Genomic DNA, 23,105 nt, shown 5'->3' on the forward strand with positions numbered 1-23,105 from the left:
CTGACTGTTCATTTTCATCTGTAGCAAAGGCTCAGTGGGCCCCCGAAGCCCAAGCCTCTGGGCCACTATCTCGATGTATTCATGATCATATTAATTATCGCGATATTTTGGTGGGGCCCTGAATTGCTATTTATGTTATGTGATATATCTTAATAGGGCCCCTCAATCATTTGCCATTTTTTAGCCCCTGGGGCCCCTCAGCCAAATAACACTTGTTATTATGTGATGTCTTTGTAGGGGTCCTTAGGCTATGTTATCCATCCAATGTCTTGGTCAAATAACAAGGTTTAAGATATGTGATATGTCTAATAATCATATTATCATTATTAATAGCCAGGTGTTGCCTGACAAAACCACATAGTCTTAGGCCTAAACTGGGAGAGTCTGGGAAATTCAAATTTAAGAGCTGTGTCAGTTTTAAAAAGTAACTTAAATTAACCACAGATTCTTACTGGTGTATTTTTTTTTTTTTTTTTTAATAAAGGCTGTGAATTCTGCATGACTTTAAGAAAATTATTTATTTTTTTGTTTTTTTAATTCATCGACCGGGCCTGATATATATGCTGGCAGACCAGTTGCTGACCACTGGTCTATCCTCTCCTAATCACTCATTTTGTGTGTTTTAAAAACACACATACACACACACACGCACATCAAAGATACTAAACGTTCCCTTGAATACACAAAACCCCTACACACGTCAACAAAAAGATTCTCCAATGACAGGTGCTGTCATGTTGTCACATCCTGCTAACTGTGTGTGTGTGGGTGGGTGTGTTGAAAGACTGCTATATTAAGCTAAAAGGCTATTGCAGCTGGTCTCCATAAATACTTTACTGTGTGTCTGCTCAATTTGTACACAACTATCTTAAGGAAGACATTTTAAAACCATTAAATCAGTTACTTTTTTAAAACAAAGCGTTGCAGGTTTTTTTTCCACTTTGTTTTGAAAGTGGAAAATTATTGTTAATCCCTCATGTGACATGTCATCTGCAAAATCATTGGGGTTTTTTTCAGGTGCTATTTTGAGGTTGCAAATTAGTATCTCAAATATTTCTCAGGTGGAAATTTAATCACAGACATAAACAAGGAAAAAAAAAATTGCTAAACCCATCTGCTTCAGTTTCCTGAACCCATTATTATCCTCTGCAAGCTTATTTGTCACATTACCTCCAAATGCTAAACACATTTCAAGAAGATGGCCAAAGGAGAAATTGTAAAGAGTGAGCTGAGACAGAACAGCTGGTGGCGCAATATTTTCTCAACTGCCATTAAGAAGTAATTACTTGAGAACTAGTCAATTCTCCAAGGCATAAAAATGCTGTTTAAATATGACATTTCACTGTTTATTTGTTCCTGTATCTTCACTTCATTTATTCATGACATCTGTTTCCATCGTATTTGTGACATTTTGTTTTCATCAACACTAATGCATGAACATCAATAAAACCTAACATTATATATATTCTGTCCATGTTAAAATGGAGAGCATCAGTCATTTGTAATCAGCAAGACCATGAGCCAAAGCCCATCATCCTACGCTGCTCCCTGAAGTAATCAGGTTTTTGGAATTGTGTTGATTGAGGGGAAGAGAAAGAGAGCAAAAATCAGCAAAAATTACATAGTGAGCATTTATGTAATAATCTTCCAATTAACAATGGAAAGTAAATAAATAATCTGCCCCACTGATAGAAAAAAGCAACATTTACTATTCAATAAATTACACCAAATCACTTATTTAGACAACCAACAAGGATAAGTGTACAACCCTAACCCCAGGGTGTACACTTATCTTTGTTGGCTGTCATCGAAATAAGTGATTTTAAGTGTACAAGGGTGTGTGTCTGTGTGTGTGTGTGTGTTCTTGTTCTCGTGAGGACCAAGGAAAAGAGGGGATAAATGAGAAGATAAGATGTCAACCATGTTTTTGTTTTTTTAAGTGACTGACACCAACATCTGTGTGTGTGTGTATGTTTGTGTCTGTGTGTTGTTGATTTAAGGGAGCACACAGCAGCAGAAGCTGTATTTGTCGGGATTCCAGTAATGTTTTAACAGGCCGAGGCTGTTTGATTGTTTGTTTGTTTGTTTGTTTTTTCAGGTGGACCTGGTGTGGGAAACTCCACAGGACGTCACCGTGATGCACATCACTGCACACACACTCCCGGTGGGAACACAAACACTCTCAGTGTGAACAGACACAGCAGCCGTGTCGTAACTGTCGCCGTCCGTTTTCATTTCACCTGTCGCTGGACGGGTGGTGGGAGAGTCACAGCCAGGGGGCAAATGTGGTTTGGGTGGGTGGGAAAGGAGGAAGAGCTGATAAAAGACTGGCAGGGGAGGGGTAGGACTCTCGTTTCATTAATGTCTGAATTATTTTTGAGTGTTTATTATTTTAACTTGTAAACTCTGTGTGTGTTTTTTTTTTTTAAATAAAGTGTAACGTTCCATTAATGTTTGCTGAAAGCTAAAAACAATATTTTTTTATTATTATTATTATAAGACAAATGCATTTCTGAATAATGTTTATTTTGAGTGGGATCCAGAGTGCCTTGAGCAGTAAGACACAGTCAGTGTAGAAAAATCACAAAGATTGGTAGAATAAGTAAAAGCATGTTTTCACAGACATTATGAAAAATAAAGAGACTGTAATGTCAGTATTTTACAATCAGTCACTTTTCATGTGTGCTGGTTTGGTCTGAACCTATCCTTGGCCTCCCTCCACATAACTGCACTAAGGCTGAAGTTTGCATCACATCCTTTTCTACTTAATTATAATTATTTACTTAAAACAATCTAACAACATCAAGACATTAGACACTTTCTTTCATGCCCACTCACACGCTGCACAACGTGGGGTTAAGTGCTTATGGTGATGGTAGCTATAAGCAAGTAAAGTTCTATCAAAATGTAATAAATAAAGCTCCACAGCTGACAAACTGTTTTAGCTTTGGTCTTGTATGCTTCATTTTGGCGGTCTGGTCACAAAGTTTGCACAATTTCTCTCTATTTTGATGTGTGCTTCTCAAGCATCAATCCACGATCGATCTGTTTGAAAGGACTGAAGCGAAAATGAAGCCACAGTAATATTTTCAGTGCTCTCTGTTGTGTGTAGCATGTGATTAGCTTCCAATGTGTTTGTGACGTCTCAAAAGAACTCATCAGACACAAAAAACAGAAAGACAAACTCCTCTCTTGGCTATGCTGCCTTTTTGAGAAACTTTAATTGCTCTAATCATTTTCAGTGTTAGTCAGCAAGAATGCTTTTCTTTTAGTAACTATTATATTAGTATAAACACTAACTGACTGATGGACTTATTGTCTATTGGTTTTGGCAACCAGTGCTGTTGATCAGCTGACTGAGATGTCATCTGTTTTGAAGACATAGGATTACCCAGTGGTGACAGAGCACCAGGAAATGTCACTGCGAGGGTTAGAAACACCACAGAATCACCACACCTTTGTGATGTCAACATTACTGAGGCCTAACATTCCAAAACAACAGTCGCCCAGTTACACTGTATTCACACAGGCCAGGTGTGAGGATGTGTCTAAGTATGCAGAGCTCAAACAACAGAATGAATTAATGAATCATTTTTATTTTTATTTTGCGGACACTTTAAATTGACCCCAGCCACGAGGCACCACATCCATTGTGCGTCTACTTGTCCCAAGCCTGTATAAATGGGATGGTTGCGTCAGGAGGTGCGTCTGGTGTAATAATCTCTGCCAAATCAAATATGCAGATCACTGTGAGTTCAACCAAGTGGCACAAAAGTCTGTGTCACCACAGATGAATAAGAAGGCGTGACGTGATGACATCAAGTCAAGGAAGACTCATTGTAAGTCAACATCACATACATTCTTTGCCTGTGATAAGTTTAACTTTTACGTTTTAGCCAGTTTTGTCAAGTTTTTGGCCTATTTTACCTCATTTTAAGGCACATTAGGAGGAATGCTCTGTTGTCGCTGCATGTCCAGTGCAGAGAAATGTGGACATTTGAGTCACATGATTTCTAAATATTATCTTAATGAAAGTTTATCCATGGTTTATCCACCTCCCTTAACAATAAAACAAACTCATTTGATATTTCAAGACTTTTAATTGTCCATGTTTCTATTTAGTTAGGAATGCACCAAATGAAAGAAATTGCATAAAAACTGGCTGATGTTGACACGTTGAAAGAAGGGTTTATCTTCTGAAAATAGCTTTTAAAAAGCTGGATGAGAAGGAAGAGAAGAGGAAAAAGGAAAAGGAAAGACCGAGGTGATGGCAGGATACAAAGACTGGCAGAAGGTTGACAAGACATGAGGAAGCCTATAAATGTCATCAGTAACCACAGTAGCCTAGTTTAAAAATAAATCAATAAATAAACAGCCTATAGAATGTCCCTTCCTTCTTTGGTTTACAACAACAGTATGCAGGTCTGCCTCTATCTCCTTTCTTTTTTTTTTTTTTACCTTCCTCCGTCTCCTTCCTGCCCTCTTTCCTGCTTGTTTTAGCAGATGACAGGGTATGCCCTAAAATCAGCAGCTCACTTTGTTCCCACAGTGTCCCAAACTACTGCTGAGGTCAAGGATCAGAGCTAAACGCTGTCATCTGGGAATCCAGTGGGCAGCTTTGTGGTGGTTTGATGGTGGCCAAAATAGTTTGGGTGGCAGCTGCTGAAAGTGTGACTTAAAAAAGAAAGAGTAAGCAGTTGAATCTGCAAGTTGTATCTTCAGCACGTTTCCTGGCAAAAAAGCTGTTTTTTTTTTTTTTTTACATGGTCTTGTCCTTCTGGTTCCTGGTTCACTGAAAGTAATATGAACTAGCTTTAAAGTAGCAGAGTTGTGAGTATGAGAATGAACACCTACTAGTGAAACGCTATTGCCTTCTCTACTTGTTAATGTTTGTGGCAACAGTAAGATATGTTACCCCTTGTTTTGCTGCAAATATCTAGTTTAGAGCCCTATGTGGGACTGTTTTCTTAATCCACCCCCACTGATCGAGTCTGGCAGGCCTGCACCTGTCCTCACCTCCCCTGACCACCCAAAAAACAAAAGAGGAGTGGAGGATACCATATATGGTAATTCATTTGAATCTGTTCCTTTTCATAACTATCAGTCACAGTAGGGCATGGTATAGTGGATGAGTGGCAGAGCAAGTTGTTTTTCTACTGGAAAGTCAAGGGTTCAATTTCCAATTCCGTTGGAATGTGTCCCAAGTTAAGACCCTTTCAATGGGTGAACGACAAAAACTGTGGTGTAAAGCTGCATTGAGTGGTCATCAAGAAAAGTGTTATATAAATACAGAAGGTAAATATTCTGTATTTATATAGCACGTTTCATGACTACAGCAACAGGTAAAATGCTGTTGATGTCCATTATTAAACTCTACACATTTTTAGGGTTTTTGAATTGTATCAGATTTTATGTTTTACGATATCCAATCCAGTCATTTTGATCAACATTGGACCAATACTGATACTAAGTATTGTAACGTCTCTTCCTCTTCAGCTGATTGTGCTGCAGTCAGGATTTCAGGAGCAGATCCACCTTGAGAACACAAATTAAGAAACACTGCATTTGAAAAGTCCCTCCATATGTGATCTTTTTAAAATCTTCCCATGTGCTCTATAATGTTTCTCCAGCTGTGCTCATGTCCTCCTTCATAGCATCCAGGAACCTTGGTCCTCTATTCCAGTTAGATGCACAATTTGAAATGTTAGTAATTATCCCACACCTACAGTTATGTGACACAGTAGCTTTGTCTATTAAACATCTTACTCTAAATATTTTGCTGTCTGATGTGTTTGGGTTGCTGTTACGGTGGAGCATTTTTCGTTTTTGTATCATGAAGTTTGTTTTCCACCGATATCCACTTACTCACTGAATGTCAGATTCTTTGGATTCCACCATTGTATTTATCTTGTCTCTCAATTGAATTTCGTTATTTACACTCTTTAGCCAACACTAGTTTTCCACGGAGCCCCACTTATAGTAAACAAACTGTGTGAGCACATCAAATATATATGTATATATATATATATATATATATATATATACATATATATATATATATATATATTTATACATATATTGTTGTTGTTTTTTGTCTTCGTTTCATGTCGTAGAGCTTAACAGCAGAATAATTGTCTGGTTGAGTTTTGTTTGTGCATCTGAATAAATGTACTTTGTAAATGAATTTCATAATTGAAGTGGAGTGGTTGGCTGATTGTACTCAAGTCGCTTTGGATAAAAGCATCTTCTAAATGACATAGTTCATAAATCTGTTTGGACAACTTGTCAAACTTTTTTTTTTTTTTTTTGAATGAATGAACCAGTAGCATCAAGCTGAGGTATGTTCTGACAATAATCCAGGGAGAAAAAGCAGAATGGAGAACAAATAATGGTCAGGCATTGATTGTAGATCCTACAAGCAGTGACTCCGTAAGTGTTACACTTTCACCCCACCCACCACCTGTGTCTCGCCTAAAGACGGCATCAAATCAACAACTCTGACTGTGTTTTTTAAATGCTTCTCTCCAAAATAAGGGTTTGTTTCTCTGCATGTGTGTGTTCATTGAGTTTGTCCCAGTGGCACACATTCCTTAGCCTCAGTTAGCATTCAGCCCACATAGGTCATGGCCCGCAGGCTTTTGTGTTCAACTAGCCCCAGTGTCAATGCAGTACGCTGGGTGACAGTGTGTTCCTCTATACAAATGGGAGTTAAAGTCAATGGGAACTGTGAACACACACTGTTGGTAAGTGTAACACTCAGGGAAAGACAGGGGGTTACAAAGGCTTTCAAAGAAACATCTTGTCAAAAGAGTCACATGGTCTCACACCTCCGCAGAAATTCAAAGAAGTTCGGATATAATGGGAAGAGATAGGAGGAAGTTGAGGCTCAAGTAAGAACTGTAAAAGTAAGACTTCATCCAGAAAGCCTTACTTATACATAAATATTCTCTATAAATTCTATATAAGTATTCCTAATCTTTTTATTGTGGTTTTTAAAATGTTTTCCGTAAAACACGGCATTGTTTCAAGAAAATAATAAGTGTACATCCCAATGTATACAATCACAGAAACAGAGACAGAATGAAGAAAGCCAGGGTTACTAAGGAAAGAAAATGAAAGTTATCATAAAGCAAGTAGACCAAACTATCTCCAAATACAAGAAGAGGAAGACGACAATGATAAAGATAAGTGACAGCAATTGGGCAAGAGAAAAGACTATGACATCATCATTTTCCCAAAGTAGTGTATTATGGTGCTTTTCTACTATACAGTTCCACTATACTTGGCTTGGCGCCACACGGCTTGAATCAACATGGTTTGGTTTGTTTACATTTCTTCATATTACCTCCTCAATGGGGGAGAGTCATCATAGCACGGCTGCATGAAACTGCTTTGACTTCTTTTTAAACGCGACATACTGACTAGTAACTAGTGCCTTGTAAAGCAGTTCATTTTGGTGCAATGAATCATGAGACTCAGTTAATTAAAAAGATTTGTTCACAAAATCGTTCAGTACTTCCTGCATGACCGGAAGCTCAGGATTTTTAAATCTTCAGCATTGCTTTGTTTGAGTCTTGTGTCGGACTTCGTACTCATGACTCTTCCAGTGATCACACTACTAATCTGTGGCTGTCTGTTGACATCACATATAGTATCGGCTCAGCTCGCTTGGAACCTCGCTAGAGCAGTTAATATAAAAAGTACCAGGTACTAACGCTAATGGAAAAGCAAAAAATACCTTGTTGCACCTCACAAGTCGAGCTATGTACACAAAAATGCAAGAGTGCCATTTTTGAGACTTAGAGAGACTTAGAACAGTATGCTTTTGAGATGATTGTCTGCCACAGAAGAGTAAAGCCTGTGGTATACCTCCTCCGCCAGCCTCTCATCTTTCGAATCCCTAGTGTTGTTTCCTTGGCGATTACTTCTTCTGTTGTCAAAATGTTTTTTCTGCTTGCTGAGTGGGGCTTATACTCGACCTACGGGTGGGGCGGAAGTTCAGTTTGCACATGCACTGTCCATGCGCACCCAAAGCACTATGTACGTGGTTCCAAAATATGGGCTGCACGCGATGGCTGTGAGTTGTTGTGCTGTGCGCGGAAGTATACCAGCGCTTTAAAAGATGCCAGTCAATAAACCTTTAGTGCCAGCAGTGAGATTCTCTGGGAACTCCGCATTCTAAACTATTGGGGAATGCACAAATCCTCTAGTTATTGAATAATGCCTTGATTATTTTTTTTGTGATCAATCAGTTGTTTGTGTGCACCATATAATGTCAGAACACAGTGAAAGATGTCTGTCAGTGTTTCTCAAACCTTTAAAGATGTATTTAAAAGTCTTGTTTTATCCACAGATCAAATATATTCATTTTACTGTCATGAACAAACACCAGACCATAATATTATGTCTTCATTGTCTCATACAATGACAATAACGGATGGTGTTTGAGGAGTGTCTAGTGTTCGACATTGGTGGAAAGCTTAGAAATTACACTTTCAGAATATGTAAATAACTCAAAATGTCCCTCAGCCTATGGTTTTTGTTACTACGTGCCCAGCCATGGTTAGCTTTCCATCAATGTCTAACACATGGAAATCTGAAAATATTTGAAGAAGCCAAATGTGGCCATTTGAATGTAGGCACTCCTCAAACTGCTTTAGGGAGAATTTTAGCCTCAAAGATTTACACCTTCTGGGAGCCAAGAAACAGAATCATCTCATTTACATAGCTCAACCCCCTCCTGGTCTAGCTGTCAGTGAAACCACACCTCTCTTACTCTGTGTGCGAAAGACATCATGGTCGCAATAGTCGCAAGTTCGACTCCACCCCTGGCTGATTGTACTCAATTCCATTGTAAGTCGCTTTGGATAAAATGTAATGTAATGTAATTATGTGGCTTATTCTTTTATCATTACTTGTCCTTATAGTAGTCTAGTCATATTTCCATCATCTGTTTTTTATTGCTGTTGTTGTTTTTTTCTTTTCTTTTTGAAATAACAGTTTGCAGTGCAGTTGCAGTAAATACAGTTTCATTGTTGCATAGTCCATTTCAGGAGGCTACTTTTAGCTATAATATTTAATTTTTAGATTTGATATCCTGGCCATGCATAGATTAATCGTTACATTTGTCTGTTTCAAAGATGTCAGCCCCCAACCTTGTCCTGAAGGCCTAAATCTTCCACCAATGCCTACAACCCACAATCATAACCCTTTTAAACTTATAATACGATCATCTCAAGCTTTAAATCAACACATTGAATTTTAAGACAACAATACTGATCTTGCTTATAACAATGTATGGAATGTGATATCACCATTCACCATTCAATCATTTTATCAGCAGAATAAACCATTGCACAAACTGATTCTGTCATTTTGTCAATGTTTTTTTGTTTTTTTTTATTTCTGGCAAGTGTCTTTAACCCAACAACCCTCGGGTTGTAAGACTCTACCACTGAGCTACCGTCGCCATAATAATAAAAATGTGACACCTAATTTAACAAAAAAATATGTAATTCACATGAGTTACTCTCATTCAAATGTGTTTCTGCTCCATCAACAGCTCTTTTCCACTTTTTTGTCTCTGATTAATTTTTAAATCTTTGCTAATATACTGAATCAGCCATTAAATGCACTAAATTGCTACACACCACATTTCCTCTGCAGTCATAATGTACTTGGCTTTGCGGGAGATGTGACGTTGTCACACATTGCCTCACACCATTACACACAAATGTACATGAACATGCAAACCTACACACACACACACACATAATTCACACAGCTATGCTTCAGAGGACATTGACTTACATTTATCTGGACAGCCTAAACAAAGCATTATCCCTACCTTAACCATAATTAGTTAATGCCTAACCCTTTCCTGAGGAATGTGGTTCTTCCTACCAGGATTTGGTGACTACTGGTCCTGCCAAGGTCAGATTAAATCCCAGGTCTTGAAGACAAATGCAAGTGCACACAAAAAGACTAAATGAAAAAAAAAAAAAGGTTCTCTAGGAGATAGACAAATCTGATCAGACTTCTCCCATGTGTGTTTCCTTTTTCTCTTTTCCCTTCCTTCGATGGTGATTAGCCTTTTTTCATTTCCAAACTGCTTGTTTCTGAATGTGCATAGTGAAGTCCCATTCAGCAGTGTCTGTGGGTAATTGGCTTCCAAAATTACGTCTTGCTTTCAGGAGCGATAGACCTGGAGCAATTTGTTCTTTGGAGAAGGTGACATTGTGGATGTGCTTGTGACACATGGAGTGAAACGGGGAATTCCCATGGCCATGATGTGTTTCAAGCCCAATTTTATGAATTTAGGAAACATTTGCCGATTTGCTGACAATTTCAAGGAAGAAAGTTCAAGGGTTAAACAAGGCATAGTTTGAAGTCAACTAATGCAACACCATTTTGACAGGGAAGTCCACTGTTCACATCCAACAGGTCTTCTCAGCAGCTGTTTTCATAAAAGGTGAATATGGTGGAGAGATTATGTGCACCAGGATGGAAATGGGAGAAGATTTGATTGGGTCGCCAAAGATCCTGAGGATGGCAGAGGTGGATCGACTGAATTGAACAGTTGGTAAAACAACTGCAAGGAAACTAGAAGTAAATAAAATGTGAACTCTTAACAGACAATGCTGTTAACCTGGTCCTCCACTTCATCCTGCAGCATTTGGACTCAGCAGGGACCTATGCCAGGATCCTGTTTGTGGATTTCAGCTCTGCTTTTAATACAGTGATCCCAGCTCTAAAAACAGTGGAGATGGTTGTACAGAAAAGATGTTGTCAGCCCTCACCCCCTCCATCACAGTCTAGTACACTGCAGCCACTGTGAGGGACAAAAGGTGATCTGTACACCTCCAGGACCCTGAGGATTGCAGGCAAAATCATCGCCAACCCCTCTTACCCCGGACATTGACTAAAACCTCACACCACAAGAATAGTTTCTTCCCCTATGCTGTCAGTCTCATGAACAGCATCCCTGCCCTGCAACCACCACCCCCTTTAACCCACTGCACCTGTCTCTGTGTGTGTGTGTGTGTGTGTGTGTGTCATTTATGTGTCTAATAGAAGAAAGTAAACATGTTCAGTACAGTAGTGTATTGCCTTCCTACTGCGGAATGTGGTCCGGTGGCTACAGCCTTCAAATGTAGCAAACCATGTTGAAGAAAGAAAGAAAGAAAGAATTTTTGTGCTTCACTCCTGCTCAATAAACTCCTCTGCTCCTTAAACTGACACTCCACTGCATCCTGATAAAAAGCTGTCCCTCTCAAAGTGGCTCAGCCTGAAGACCTCACATCTTCTTTCACAATGAAAATGGAAACATGTGAGTGTGAGTATATAGTATGAAATTGCTCTGATATTTACCTTTACCCGGTGCTATGTATAAATGTACCATGTCATTGTGCATTCAATAAATAATACACAGGTTCATGTAGTCGTGTTTTTATTTTAAACATGTGCAAGGTACAGTGAGTGTGGTGGCCGTGCACTACCATTCCTAAAAATACCTTGTTAAGTGATACCAATGCCAATATCATCAATGTGTGTCAATTGCATGATGATAACCATGCATACAAGCTGTGTGTGGAATGTGGAAACGAAAATAAGTGCTGTGTGTGACTAGTGATGGCAATAATCTTATCTTAACATAAAACAGATAAAAAACAAGATATAGGAATGAGGGTTATTGACTTTTTACCACGTGTTCAGTGTTGTCTGTGCTTCTATTTTTTCATTTATATATTTTTTCGCCAGCACAATCCAGAAATGTAACAAGTATATATAGAAACAAGGATAGAGAAATGTAGGAGGAAGAGGGAGATACATAATTGTTGTTAATATTTTATGGAGAAGGGTTGGGATTAAATAAATAGTACTTGTATGTAGGGATGTATACCGATGTATTCCAAATTGGGTCGGTTATCTGTACTTTTTTTTCATCACCAAACTGTTGGAGCGTGGTCATAGTATGAAGCTAAAGGAGTGTGGCATGTTTGAGTGCTATAACAAAACCCGGCTAACGCTAAAGACTGCATCGCTGTGGCAGCGGCACCCGGTTTAGTTTCTGCGACGTCAAGTCACGGTAAGTTTATATATGTTATAGGCGGAACCAAGCAGCAGCTACTACAGCTCCGCCTACATTGCAGACGACCCCATTCACAATCACCAGACAAATGAAGATGACAGGAGAAAGAATGCAGGAATGCCACAGGGTCGTCACAAAGTTCATTGTGAAGGATCTCCAGCCTTTGCTACAGTCGAATTCAAGTGGTTTAGATAACTAGGCAGTAGTTAGTCCACTTGATAATCAGATACTAATTTTTGTATTGCCTTTTTCCGTGAAAGTAAATGTGTTGCTTTTCTTTAACAAAAACTGTTAGGGCCAAATGAAGCAGAAGTGCCTCCCCTGCACTGTTCTGTTTGACGTATGGTCTGTCTGTACTTACAATCTGTTGGGTTGAACATGAAGGTACAGATAAGGAGTATCAGTATCGGTATTGATAAAATCCTAACAACATATATCCCTACGTGTATGTAATATGATATGTAAATGAAATTTTTTTTTTTTTTTTCCCCTTTCCCAGGTGGTCTTTGATTATCAAATGTTGCATTATAATTGTTTGGTTGTTGATTATTTAATTTATTTATTATAAATCTTGTTTGTACGTTTGAAATAAACCACTCCTCCTCCTACTGCTATTATTACTAGCAGTATGTGGTTAGTTTAGGCACAAAAAGCACCTTTGTAGGGCCAAGAAAAGATCAGGCCATCATCTTCATGCTTTGCCTGTTTCATCAACAGTTTTGTCAGTGACACATTCAGAGTTTATTGGCACATATACTGTATCATGGCACAGAGAAGAACAGAGAGGGAAGCCTCCACATATCCCCATTTCAATCTAATGCTTATAATGTTCAATCCGGACTGATTTTTCTCCAAGGAATATGAATTAGTGAGAAGCTGCTCTGCATCGCAGCTCTACAGTCATATTTTATTTCTATTATTGTGTGTGTGTGTGGAGAAACTGTGACCAATGAACAGCTCGCTTCAAGCTTACTTTTAGATACATTATTTTTGTGCTGCTATTTCTCTCCAATGTATTTTTATTCCTGTTAATTTTAGCTCCTCCCCCACAGCCTTGTTCAATGCTTGTTCAAATCCTACTACAAGCTGCAAGGTCTTCACTAGAAGTCCCCCATGGTTTGCAATAGGATGACACACACACACACACACACAGAGAAAGAGAAAGAGAAAGAGTAGCGATTCTTGTTCGGACATTTAATTGTATCCTTCTTTAGGACATACTAAACAAAACTTAAAGCCAGAGCTGCCTTCATGACATGTGATCCTGTACTCTTCTCATGCAATATCTGATGATACAATAAGAGCCCATATTATTAAATAAACATACTGTTAAGGTCTCTGGTTTCACAGGTTCACAAGTCCATTAACATTGGGACAATGTGAGTTATCACACACCACAAATTGTGTGGAGATTTTTTGATCTTGTTAGAATTTTTTGTTTAGTAGTGGTGAATAACATAAATGCCTTTTACAATAATATTAGCAGGTACAGCAAGTTTTTTTCTCACTCTCAGTTCCACTGCAGTCAAACCCAACTTAATTTGTAATTCACTTTAAAACAACCACACTGGACCAAAGTGCTATACAGAAAAATAAAAACGATTGTTCTGAATTTGTGTCTCATGTTGTAAAGAGTATGAATACACTAAGGCATTGGACAATGAATGTGGTTTTTTTGCCGAAAATGAAGCAGGAATGAGGAAGACAAAGAATGAATGTGTTCATTTGTTTCTTGCATTCCCAGCAATGTCAATCAAAGTAGCACACCACAGTGTGTTGTGGCATCCTGTTGTGTTTTAACGCCATTGCACAGCAGGTTTTTATAATAAAAACTGCTTCATGTATGTGCACCTGTTGTGTTAGCGTGCTGACGCTACATTAATTTCAGCTAAAAGAACCACAAACAACACTTTGATATGGGAATACATACAGAAATGTATTAAACAACTGCAATTCTGGCTCAGAAAGTAAACTGTGGCACAATGCTGGTATGCTTTCTCCCTCACAAATATTAAAAATTGGATTCAGCTGTAGCAGGGTGGAGGGACATACCAGGCTGCAGTGTGTGTGTGGTATGTGGTGATGTTCTAAGCAACAGATCCATGAAACCAATGCATCTCAAAAGGCATCCGACAACCAAACACACTCTGCAGATAGACAAACCCACTTATTCATGACCACGATTCAATCCTGTGTTTTTGCCCACAGCCAGGGAATTTGAATTGTTTTACTGTGGCAAACCTCACAGAGCAAAAGCCAGCAAGTCACACACAGCTACCAAACAAGTGTGTAAGCGGTCACCAAAAGAGATGATACACACGGGTGATGTATGATGTTCGACGCTATGACGCAAAGTGTCCCTAATTTGAATTTCAAACGTCTTTTCATCTTCAAGGACAAGATGTAGGCAGCTGATTTTAATTTTTATACACTGCAGGGGGTGAGGAAAAAGTTACTTCAATTCCTCTATATGTCATGTACTGTATTTACAGCAGAAATGGGCAATACAGTTGACTGAACTTCAGAAAAAAGTGGTCTGTATTTACATAGCGCCTTCCTAGTCTTAATGACCACTGACACTGTCTGTGGTCATGTTGATACAAACACACTGAGTACCCCATGCCTTAGTGAGAACACTAGAGGGGCAGGGTATCAATAGAGAGTTGTCTTCCAACTGTAAAATTGTAATAAATAAATTGTTAAAACTCTATTTTGTTTGTCCTCCAACTTGTTTTGTTTCTGGCCCGTTTGTAACGTTACTCCGTGGGTTCATCCAGGTTCAAAAATGTTGAAAGTAACCACTAATTAAAGTGTGAAAGAGGCTTGAATGACCTTTAAATTGTTGAGATCACCTTAGTGTGTGTAGTTGCTTTCAGACCTCCAGTCTTGTTCCTGAGTTTGTCCTCTGGCATCTGCAGCCTATTAGTGACCTCCTATTAGTGACCTCTGTTATTACATGTCACTTTATAAAAGGACTGGAGACAAATGTGGCTACAATCGCTGCCACAGTTGAACTTGCCTGATTTGTCATTAAAAATCACGTGTTGAATTCTTCCACTGCAGTAAATCCCAGCTATGTGGCCATCTCAGCAAATTACAAGTATGGGTGGAATGTGATGACAGCTGTTTGACACGGGTCTGCTTTTGTGATCCCAAAGAGAGGCTCCTCTGTCGTTGGATAATAGGAAGCTCTGGAGGTTTTTCACTGCATTAACTCGTGCAGTGTTAGCCAAAAGCTTTGGAATGTGTGAAACTTCCAGAATGTGTCGTGCAGCATTGCGACTGGATGTGTGAACAGTGTTTTTTTTTTTTTTTTCAGCTAATAATGTTGTGCTTACCAATGCTGCTTCTGCCCCATGCTGACTGACTTTACTCATTTTTGTGCATGTTGAAACTTGGATAACTGCACAGTTATGTGACAGAGGTCACATTAAAACAAATTGGCAGTTATATTGTGAGTTGAAAAGATCTCACAGGTCCCACTACTTGAATTTGAGGATTTGTGTTGCAGAGTAAGTAGTGGGAGGAATGGAAGGAATTTAAAGGGGGTTTTCTTTTCTAAACATACATCACCCAATGCGCATACATCATAATGTAACTTTTACTTTGCTCTACATTTTTGTAGCACAAGAATGTTGTTTACAGTGCAGTGCAATTTAAGACTCGGCAAGGAAACCAGAATAGAGTGAAATTTCAAGATTATGAGTACATTTCATATAATGGTAAACATGTATTTTTAAATTTTTCAGTGCAATGTGGGGAGCGAAAAGAGAAAAGCAGTGCACTTAACATAGTTTGGCTCCACTGATGGGTTCCATCCACTCTCTGTGATAGACACTCCTGCACACTGAAGATAATTCACCTGATTACAGATGTGCTGACAGATGTTTCACAGCCACACACACTCTGTTTCTCTCTCCCTCTTTCCGTCCTATACTCAACTAATCAAGTTGTACAGGTAAGTTAAACAAAATACAATACAGTAAAATTAATAAAACCTGGATAATAATGCATAACATCTTTATACAGCGTTTTTAACAGTGTAAACATATATTTAAATAAAAAAAAGAAGTGATTTTTGGAGGGGATCGATTAGCATGTTGTCCCCATAAAGCCTGGGATACACTTAGCCAGTGGTTCCCAAATACTGGGGTGGGACCTACAGATGGGTCACTGGAGATTGTATGTGGGGTCCCTGACAAAGCAGTGCAGTAGAGCAAATTAAGTGACAAAGGCTACAGTCTGAAATAAATTATAACCACGTAACAAAAGGCTCACCTTATAAATCTACACCAGCTAAAGTTTATGGTATTGTAAGAATTTATTTGTTACTTTATCTCACTGGTAAACTATGTTTTTTCCGACGAAATAATTCGCTTGGCAAATCGCTCACTCCCCATATAAAGATTTTAGCATGTACATATTTTATCATATAAGGTTGTTGTTGTTTTTTCATTTTGTTCACATTGGTAGCCACGTTTTTACTTAAAGCATGGGAGTTTGCCTGTCTTATGTATGTCATTGTGTCAGTCACTACCTTGCACAACTATACTTCAGAAGAAATCTGAACTAACCTTTAAAGGGAGAAAAGCCACATGTTTTAGCCCCCCCCAGCATACAAACTCACACACAGCTGACTTATTGTCCCCTGAGGGCCCACAGCAGCCTGACCCTTGACCTTTCCCAGGACGACTATTAAACTCCTTCACTGTCCACGACTGTCTTTCATCTCACACATGCTTTGGCACATAAACACAGCAGCACCCGAACACATATGCATTCTAAAGGGGGACCAGCTTCACCATGAGCATGGCTGTAAACTAATAAAATAAATTAATATTTGACAGATCATAAATATTGTGACTTAGGTGACTTTTGTAGTGGTTAGAATAGAATAGAATGCAGAGCAGATGAAGAGTGAGGCAGCTGCTGGCCTGCTGTGGTAACACATGCCTCATTGTTTGTGCTGCTGTCTCTCGTGTGTGGTGGATATCTGATTTTAATGTTTTCATTTATTTTATTATTATTATTATTATTTTTTTTTTAAATAATTCCAGTTGTTAGCTCAAGGGCAGGCAGTCAAAATACCGTCTTCTTCCCCAAGCTGCAACTGTGTATAAAGACATGATATTGGGACAGTCCAGACTGATTCACAAAAATGAAACCTCCTTTCATTTGTGTGGTATAGTTGAGTTACTGCACTTTCAACTTCACTTTCACTTTCAACAAGGTAAAATATTATTTTAATTCAATTCAATTCAGTTTTATTTGTATAGCGCCAAATCACAATATCATTATCTCATGGCAGTGTACATGGACAAAAGTAATAAGAAGTTCCTTAAATCGAGCAGGCACGGTCCTGAAGGAGCACACACATGCCCATGTTCAAGTCTACAATATCTTAATAATTTTCTCACCATTATACAGCATTTTCTGGCTCCAAAGTACAGAGAAAAACAGTGATTTCACATCACAGTACACAGGAGTTGTTGATCTACTACTGCTTCTATTACGAACATGAAATGTATAATCCACCATCTTCTGAAGGAAAGTGAGTGTACCTAGTATGATCAGGTATTGTAGTGACAACAATGACTTGAAAGATCAAAAATATTAGTAAAAAATGAATTTAAATAAATCAAGTGGGTGATCATGGATTGTAAAGGTATTGTGTCTATTTTTATACTTTTCCATGCTGTCTTGATTTGATGATATTAAATGTAAAAGGAAGTGGCAAACTTCTCGTTCTGCTGATGCAGCTCAAGATCAGGGGAAACTATTCTCTGTGCACGTGTGCTAATATGTATAGCCTTTACATCATCCCCATGTGTGTCTCTTTTTGTGTCCCAGCCAAGGTACTAATGATCCACTAAAAATTAAGCCTTTAAGGCAAAACCCAGAAGGCCCAGCAGGAAGCCCGCTTAACAAAAACATAACCATATCACCCAGAAAAAAAATACATGTCCACAAAGTTAACTTTTTCAAAGCCACTTCTGCATTTGCTAAATATTTTCCTGTAACGGGATTTTAAATATAGAATCCCTAATAGCTTTCGTGGACCTTGTTCATGTCATATAAATGAAAAAAGGCAAAGGACATAGCAGTTGTTATCTGGGCCATGATGATGTAACTTTAGAGCACACAATGCCTTCACTTTAGTGCTGTCACCAACAACCTTTGCAGCTGCTACAGCCTCAGTATATGGAGCACCAGCTCTACCAGGTGAAGTACCAGGAGTATAGTGTCATTATTAAATTATTAAAGTCTATATCATATTGTTAAACCCTCTTTCAGTGGAATCCTCTAGTGTTCAATTGCTCTAGATTCTGACAGTTATTACTGATCTTATGGAGGAATTCTCAAACTTTTAGGGGACAGGGACCACTTATAGGGTCCTTGTATTCAAGAACCTTCATCATAACCCTTGATTTAGCCATTTGTACTAGTATGTGATTGCACTGTCCGCAACTTTTCAAAAAGAACTGCTGACGCTGATGCAGCAACCGCTGCATAACTGTAACCTTCAGGTCGACATCATTTTATCCTTGCAGTAACTGCAAACAAAGGGCAACACATTTTTTGAGCTCAGTCATGAAATCAGAAGTCTGAATATTTCCTCTCCTGTTAGAATACGTAATTTATAAAATTACTGCTAAATACTGTTTCCTAAGACTCCTAAGATGTGGTGGTGGACCCCCAGGGGTTCAAAGATCCCTCGTTGAGAACCACTGATCCACAGTGTTTGCTGTCAGAGCGAGTTCAACCGGAAGGTCGAGGGTTTGAATCCCGGCTCTGATAGTATGCCATTGTGTCACTAACAAAACATTTAACCCCATTTTGCTCCTAATGGCTGTGCCGGCATGGAATGGGTATGACAGTGTGACAAAAAAATAAGCAGTTGATGTGTGAGTGAATGGATGAATGGCATACATTAACGTTACATTAAAGTTTAACGGACAAATAACCCTAACCCTTGTCCGTGCCAACAATGAGCCAAAAAAAAATTCCCATATTGCTTTTGGGCGATCGGCTGCCCCAGAAGGCCTGATGGAGGATTTGGCGTCACCTTTGTCTTTTAAGCTCACCTAACTGGAGAAGTCCATTAGATGTTTTGTTCTCTATAGCCACTCTTGCCTTCTTTTTCTTCTTCTGTGGTGCCCGAGACATATCATTTTGCACCCCTGACTGTTGATTATTTACTTGTCTGTGCAACAGCAGTGGATGGAAACACACATAAATAAATATATAAATGAATGAAATTAATAAATAAAAACATGGATTTTCTCTCTCACTCACTCATTGTCTAGCACTTTAGGGTTGCGGGGAGCTGGGGGCCAATCCCAGCTGGCGGGTACAGCCTGGACAGGTTGCCAGTTCATCAACATACAGAGACAAACAAAAATTCGCTTTCACATTCATACACACACTCAGCATATTTATTAGGCGATGTAGGGTAACGCTAACTGCAGCAATATCACCATCAGCAATGGTGAGGAAAGAAACATTTGCCAGAAACAACAAATAAAGAGTAGAGCAGCAACTGACTCAATTGGAGAGTGATGTTGGGTCAGGATGAAAAATATCAAAGAGAATTCTCTGCATGTTCTAACTTATCCCAGCAAATAATTACTGTGAGTGCTGAAAGAATCATCTCTAAATAAATCACACACTGATGCAGTTTATAACAATCACAACACTGCAATTTTAATTACAACTTAGATAATGACGTGTGTTAACAAGAAGCAACAGGTGAAAGGTTTGTGTAACAAGCATTCGTTTTGCCGCATTTCTGCCGTGGTCAGCAAATTTACACAAATTCAGTGTTGTTGCCAAATAACAAGAAGCTACACACATAATCACTCCTGAATGTCAGTGAGTGTATTTGTGGTGAGTTGAAGATGATTTTGTCTTCAATACGACATCACAATGTGTAACATTGATATGTGCAAACAGTTACTGTTCAGGTTGATAAATGACGACCATGACTCAGATTTACAGGAGGAGCAGGTGGGTTGATAGTTGTGTCGGCAACAATCCTTTGCCTCAAGTTTGTGTGCTGTCTCCCTTGCTTTGTATAAAGTACCCAGACAGCTGCAGAATGTCCCAGGAAGGCAGGAATATTGTAAAATTCTCTGCCCTCCTATCTCTCCTTAAAGGCTCAGAGTCAAATCATGGGACCTGCTTTTGTAAAATGACGTGACGAGAACCTCCTGAATCTTTGTGTTGCGAAAACTACATTGTCATTGATTTTCCACAGAATACGGAAACACCAAAAGCGAGGATTCCTACATGGTGTTTGACTCTCATTTAAACTTCTATATTAACACAGATCACAAGGTCAACAAATTTATAACTACTTAAATGTCTGCGACAATATGTTATGCAACTTCTATAGAGAGTCCTGGATTGTCTGTAAAGGACATTTGGAAGGTGTGCTCCAAGACTATTGGAGGGATTTGGGTTCCCTTTGGGATAAACAGGTGGCTGACAAATAAAGGAAGATTATCAACCCGCTGACCCATAATCTTGTGATAGAATTCTCCCTGATGCCTTCGGGCCAATGTTACAGTCTGATGAAAAGTAGTCACTATTCTAAGTCAGGGTGCTCAACACAGAGAGTGCTTCTTTTAGCATTTTAACTGTCCGTGTGGTGTTTGTAGAGGCTGGATGTGTGCATAGACTGGGAAGCTGCAGATGAATTGCTGAGTTTTCGGCTCTGATGTGTCTTATCTTATGGGATGCTAATGTTTAAGTTGCTTAAAGAGGCCAAATTGTACCCAGATCACACAGATAATACAGTGCAGAGCACACAGTAATATTGTGATAAATGTGGACTTAATTGTTGTGGCCTTTTGTTGAAACCCTAAGACACAAAGAGTAGTGTGATGTTTTTTTTCAAATCACCCGCACTCAAAATAACCATTGTAAAGTAAACACACAACTCACGCACTACTTTATTCACACTATAGTCTACCTGATTGATAGTGGGAGGCTGGTCACATCAAAAAAGCCAGTCAGAAATACTAACCATGACAAGAGGTGTGTGTGGATACACAAGAATCACAAAAAAACATACAATCACATCACCAGTTGGTTCAGGAACTTTGCTTAAATGATGGTTGATCCAACGCTCATTTCAGGAAGGCAGTGAAATAAATTGAGACATTATTTTGTTAATCATTAGCATGACTAATAACAGATTGCAGCTCAAACTAATTTGAGATTGAGTATGAGTCTGGAAAGGGTGTAGCCACATCCAACTTTCAAGAGGTGTGACCAATGAATCCATCAAAAATACCTCTCAAATAGACCTACAATCAATCAGACCAATGATCTGGATGACATATGCGGAGCAACGGAAAACATGTCCACAAACGTGCTTGATGTAGTTTTCCACGAGCAATGGCTATCTAGTCATGGGGTCTAACAACTTTTGCCTGGGGGAGCTACATGGAGCAAGTGGCTTAAAATGGATGCAACAGGCAAATCAAAAGACAGCTGCTCTTTGGTGGTCGCCATGATAGATGTGTACACTCCTCTGTCATCATCATGTTAAGCCTGCCTCACACCAGAGGTTTGCGATTGGTTCCCTTTTTTTCGGATGTAGTTGGCCATAACGGTGTCCTTGCCAGATGTGTCTACAGAGTGAAATAAAATTGCTAGCGGACCTGGCTGGGTTCACCTAGGCTTGATAGGCTTTTCAATTTAAGTTAAGCTAATACCATAACCCGTATGTAGTTGTGGTTGGTGGTACAAAGTTGAAGACAACAACAAAATCTCAATAGCTGTTCATCACTAATATGCCTGCAGGCCTGCTGTTGTTCGACTTATAATCACTTCTGTTGGTGAAGTCATACACAGTAACAGCGAAAGAGAGGACACCTGGAAAAAATGCTGTGCATGCTGCCCGAAAAAGGGCCAAAGGCTGCACTAACACTTCACTAACAACACTTCACAAAGCTTTTCCTCACTGCAGCACATCTTACTATTGAGTCTGCTGAATGAATCTGCTATTATGTCCATAGTATGTGTCAGTGACAATGTGGCATTGAATGTTTTTTATATTCAGGATGAGAGTCTTTCTGTTTGTCACAGAGGTCTCGGCAAGATGCAGATGACTGAGTAGAGCTGCTCAACTGTGGCAAAGGACAAAGAACCTTTAAAGTAAAAGAAAGAAGAAAAGAATGACTTGCAGAATGGGGGTGGCCAAAGAGGAGTCAGGAAAAAAGAAAAAACAAGTGAGGGAGGAAAAGAAAAGGGGAGATGCCTGGCAACACAATGTAGCGGTTCAGATATGACAATGTAAATATCACCCTAAGCCAAGTCTTGCATGTGATTCATGAAAAATGCATATGCCACCCAATCCTGGCGTACACCTGATCAGCCTTTGATAAAGGGTAAATGCTCAATGTTTACAAAGTGCTTTTCTAGTCTTGATGACCACTCAAAGCTGCTTTACATCACAGTTTTGCCATTCCTACCTATTCACACACTGCCGATACAGCTGTCAGGAGCAACGTGGGGTTAAGAGTCTTGCCCAAGGACACACTGGCATGTAGAATAGCGGAGTCAGGGAAACAAACCCACAACCTTAGAGATGAAAGACATAGGGGTTTGGTTCACTGTCACACAGCACAAACGCGCCACCTGTGTTTGACCCAGATCATGGTAAACATTTAAACCTTCAAAAGGAGAAGTGTTTAGACACAGCCCTCTGCCCTTCAGCAGTCCGGCACTGGTCCACTGTCGACTGCATGCGTAATTGTGCACTGTATTAAACTGTTTGTATAGTTCTGTCACCAAAAAAATATCTTTCACCATATGATACATATTTTTAAGTGCTGAATATGTTGCTGTAGATTATTAACAAGAACAAAATTAAGCATTTTGGGTGCAAAGGTTTGAGAGATTGATCAAGGGCCACTTAATTTTTTTATGGATGCTTTTATGGGGCCCACTAAATTCTTGGATTTTTATATGCATCCCACTAACATTTCTAATGCAGTGGCTGAAA

This window comes from Solea solea, chromosome 2, assembly GCF_958295425.1.
Source record: "Solea solea chromosome 2, fSolSol10.1, whole genome shotgun sequence".
NCBI classification, from domain to species: Eukaryota; Metazoa; Chordata; class Actinopteri; order Pleuronectiformes; family Soleidae; genus Solea; species Solea solea.